The sequence below is a fragment of the Triticum aestivum genome, chromosome 5D, assembly GCF_018294505.1.
Source record: "Triticum aestivum cultivar Chinese Spring chromosome 5D, IWGSC CS RefSeq v2.1, whole genome shotgun sequence".
Lineage (NCBI taxonomy): Eukaryota > Viridiplantae > Streptophyta > Magnoliopsida > Poales > Poaceae > Triticum > Triticum aestivum.
Window position 1 is genome coordinate 353,007,244 of NC_057808.1, and position 4,993 is coordinate 353,012,236.

The following is a 4,993-nucleotide window of genomic DNA, read 5'->3' on the forward strand; positions in this document are numbered from 1 at the left end:
CGGCTGGCTCCTTCCCGGGTTGACCCCTTGTAACGTGCCCGTTTCCTCGAGGTCTCCGTCAGGAATTTGCAGCCTTTTGATCACAACGGGTGAGATCAAGTTCAGATCGGCCCCGCCGTCAACCAGCATCTTGTTCACCTTGAGGTTGCGTATCGTTGGTGACACCAACAACGGCAAACACCCGACCGCAGTTGTGCGGTCAGGGTGGTCCTCGGCGTCAAAGATGAGGGGCGTGCTGGACCACTTCAGCGGCTTCTGAGCGTCGAATGAGGGCTCCGTTGCTGTGATCTCACGCACCCACTGTTTGAGCTGGCGGTGAGAAGTATGCAGCGAGGCGCCACCATCGACGCACATGGCCTCTGTAGCCTTCTGAAACTCTTGCTCGCCAGACTCGTCGTCCTCGTCATGATCGTCGTCTTCTTGCTTCGTGTCGCGGCCCCGGGCGGGCCTCTCTTGTTGGTTGTCCTTGCCGCGGCGGCCTCCTTGTCCGCCACGCTTCTTGCCGGATCCCACGGCACCATCCTGGCCCTTCTCCTTGTCCTGTCTCTCATACTCAGCTTTTTGCTTCTCAGCAAGCAGCTCAACTTGCCGGCAGTTCTGGAGGTCGTGGCCCTTGGTGCGATGGATCTTGCAATATTGCTTGTCGAAGCCCCCCGGCTTGTCGGCAGCCGCCAAGGCCCGGCAAGCGGCGCACCCGGCAATTTCCTTGCTGGGGTCGTCTGCCTTAGCCTTCTTGGCGGCACCGGTGCTGTCGGATCCCTCGACGGCAAGCACGGTCTTGCCCTTGCGTTTCCTGTTGCGACGCCGGTGCTTCTTCGCCGGGGCGGCGGTGTCTTCATCAGTAGAGTCTGTTTCCGCGCCGGCGTCTTCGCCGGGGTACTTCCTTCCCTCTTCAGCCCGAGCGCACCTATCGGCCAGAACATAAAGTTCAGCCATATCCTTAACCTTGTTCATCGCCAGCTCTTCGTGCATCTTGCGGTTGCGCACGTTCTGATGGAACGCGCTAATCACGGCAGCGGGATGAACATCGGGGATGTTGTATTGCACCCGGCTGAACCTCTGGATGTACTTGCGCAGGGTTTCCCCTTCCTTCTGGGGAATGATATGCAAATCACTGGCCTGGCCATGAGCTTGGTGGCCCCCGGTGAAGGCACCAACGAACTCATGGTACAGATCTGACCAAGAAGAAATGGAATCCACCGGCAAGTGCATCAACCAAGACATGACGTTGGGCTTCAGTGCCAACGGGAAGTAATTGGCAAGCACCTTGTCGTCGCGAGCTCCGGCAGCTTGCATCACGATGGTGTAAATGCTGAGGAATTCTGATGGATGGGTCTTGCCGTTGTCCTTCTCGCTGACATCGGGCTTGAACGTGCGGTGGGACGGCCAATGGAACTGCCGCAGCTCACGGGTAAAGGCTGGGCAACCCACCTCGTAAGGTAGGCCGCCAGAGCCCCCCGGTGCTGGGTGGTCCATGGCGTGTCCCGCCCGCTTATCCGACTGGTGGCGTGTATCGCGCCGGCGCTCGATAGTGGTTCGAGCATCTTCGTGGGCTCGTTCTCGAAGAACTTGGCGCTGGTCGCGGTGGGTCCGTGGGTCAGACGACGCTATGGAAATGTTATCACAAGCGTCATCGCGACGGACCGACACCCGCGGTGGCTGGTGTGGAGGAGGAGAGTGCACCATGGCCGCAGCACCCCCGGCCCCTCCACCGCTGGCATGCGGTGGTTCGACGGAGCGCCGGCCCGAGGGCCCCGCCGGTCACGGTTCATATTTATTGGCGAAGGGGACGAGGCTCCAGATGGTGGCTCTCCACTCGTCGAGCTTCTCCGCAGCAGGAGGGAAGTCGAGGAGCAGCTGCGCGCGCCGAAGCTTCTGCTAGCGTGGGTGTCGGTGTCAAAACCGGCGGATCTCGGGTAGGGGGTCCCGAACTATGCGTCTAGGATCGATGGTAACAGGAGACGGGGGACACGATGTTTACCCAGGTTCGGGCCCTCTCTATGGAGGTAATACCCTACTTCCTGCTTGATTGATCTTGATGAATACGAGTGTTACAAGAATTGATCTACCACGAGATCGTGATGGCTAAACCCTAGAAGTCTAGCCTGTATGACTACGGTAATGTGTATATCCTTTCCGGACTAACCCCTCCGGTTTATATAGACACCGGGGGGACCTAGGGTTTACATAGAGTCGGTTACATAAGAAGGAATCTTCATAATCGGTCGCCAAGCTTGCCTTCCATGCCAAGTAGAGTCCAATCCGGACACGGGTACAGTCTTCAGCCATCATGTCTTCACAGCCCATCAGTCTGTCCCAATGGATAACAAGCCGGACGCCCGAGGACCCCTTAGTCCAGGACTCCCTCAGTAGCCCATGAACCTGGCTTCAATGACGAGGAGTCCGTCGCGCAGATTGTCTTCGGCATTGCAAGGAGGGTTCCTCGTTTTTCCGTACTCCAAGATAGTCTTCGGATGCGATAATAGTATCCGGACCTGCTACACACACCATACACAACTGCAGAAAGAATATATTTTTACACGAGTTCCATCCACTGACAATTTTTCGTAGCACGACTGTACGTTCGACCGGCCATAATTCCAAATCATTTTTGCGTTCGACGCCCCACGTCCCGAGACGCGGTTGCCATTGGTACGTCTTGTCAAAGCAGAGATCATGTCCCCTTATTGCGGGATCCTCATCAATGCGGGCATGGGTAACCCAATCGTGCCGCTTATACAGCCCTTGGGAATAGGCGGATCTTAAGGCGGGTGAGGAGGCGTTTAATATTCACTACCTCTATAAGGGGATAAGGATTCCCTCTTCCTCGCTCACGCCTTCTCTCTGTCTCCGCCTTTCCAATCTCGAGCTCCAGCGCCCAAGTTCTCATCTCCTTTCCACTCAAGCAACCATGTTCGGATCCGGAGGTCAGGGCAAGTGGATGGTCTCCTCCGTCAAGGAGGAGGACATTACTGAGCTTCGGGCGGCCGGATATTTGGCGAAGGAGATCGCCCACCGTCTGCCGGCCGAGGGACAAGTCGTCCCCACGCCGAAGCCCACCGAGAGGGTAGTATCCATCCCCCATTTCCTCCGCGGGCTAGGGTTTTCACTCCACCCTTTTGTCCGCGGGCTGATGTATTATTACGGGATAGATTTCCATGATCTGTCCCCGAATTCCTTCCTCAACATCTCGGCGTTTATCGTCGTGTGTGAGGCCTTCCTCCGCATCCAACCCCACTTCAGGCTGTGGCTCAAAGTCTTCAACGTGAAGCCAAAGGTGGTGGATGGCCAACACGCGGAGTGCGGAGGAGCCATGGTGAGCAAGCTACCCAACGTCTCCTGGCCGAAAGGTACTTTCGTGGAGACGGTAAAGGAGTGGCAGAGACAATGGTTCTACATCACAGAACCCTGCGGCACTACCTGGGCCGCGACTGCCGAATTCCGCTCCGGTGCTCCCATGCGACTCACCTCCTGGTCGAGAAGAGTCCGGACTGGTGTTCGCCCGATGAGCTGATAGCATTGCAGACGCGCGTCCAGAGCATGATAGCCAAGGACGTCAAGCTCGTCGATGTGATCCAGGTGATGCTAGTTCGCCGGATTCTCCCATGCCAGCGCATAAGTCGCCCTCTATGGGATTTCAATCCGAAGAAGCATCAGACCCTGGTGAGGCTCTTCGAGACCACCCTCGAAGATGCCTGGAAGTTGCTCTTTAAGGGCAACGAGAAACCGCCGGCCACGGATTCAGACCGTGGTCATGACTGTAAACACCCCGCCAGCGAGGTATGTTATTTTTGATGTATCCCCAACTTAATTGTTTCGAGGATGGTGTCTGAGCTTTTATTATTGCTTTTTCAGGACTGGATGGAGAGGGCGAAGCGGATCCAGTGTCCAGCTCCGCTGCCTGAAGAACCGTTCATCCCGCGTCTAGCGAAGATGCTGGTGGCAGCGCCATATAAGGCGCCGTAGAAGAAGGACAAGAAGAAGGCCAAGGGGGCCAAGAGTGGCCCCCGTCGCAAGGGCACTTCGGACGTGACGTCCGAAGACGACGAAGCTCATTCCTTTGTCCCTGAGGACAATGACGAGGAAGAGGAGGAAGAGGAGAACAACTCTCCCCCTGAGGAGAGGAGGAAGAAGAGGGCGGCTTCGGCGCATCTGGAGACGGAAAAGCCCAAGAAGGGGAAGGGCGTCCCAGCGGTCAATACCGCGTGGGACGTTGACAGCAGTCCGGAATGACGCCCCCGCACTACGCCCCAGGCCGCGTCGTAAGTGACACAGCTCGCTCATGCGCACATCCGGCCCTTTCTCTTCATTATCTTAACATAGTTAGCTGTACTATTGCAGTCCGGCCGGCGACCTGATCCAGCGATCCTCATCTGGAGGTTCGTTGGCTCCGTCAGAGATGGCGAGCATCCCGTCACCGCCTGCTTACTCCCCCAAGGCCAGGGACGACACCGAAGTGCTGTCCCGGAGGATCGCTTTGAACTGGGGAGGAGCCCAGGACGCTGTTCGGGAGGCGCCACAAGGCGAGACCTCCACTACTGGACATATGGGGGAGCCGAGCCCCATGGAGACTGGCGAAGAGGGCCGCATCCAGTTCGGCCCTTAGCCGAATACGATTCCGGAGACTCATATGGCTCCGAAGTCAGGCGAGCAGCCCCCTTTGAAGGAGGGGGGTGCGCCGCTTCCACCGGTGGCCCCTGTCCATCCAGGGGCGCCGAATAACCTGATGGAGGCGCTACGAGGCGCCTCCGTCGTGGACGAGCACCGTGTCCTTATGGGTGCGGTGATCGAGAAGGTTCAGTCCGCCAAGAGTGGACAGAATGAAGCCTACAGCAACCTGTTGACAGGTTTCGAGGTAAGAAAGAGAAAAAAACATGTAGACCGTAGCCCCTGAGACACTGTCCGGTGTTCGGCGAGAAGAACCGGACAGAGGATCAACCCTTTGTTATAGAAGACTAACTGAATATGTATCAATAAGCAGGCGTCACTATTG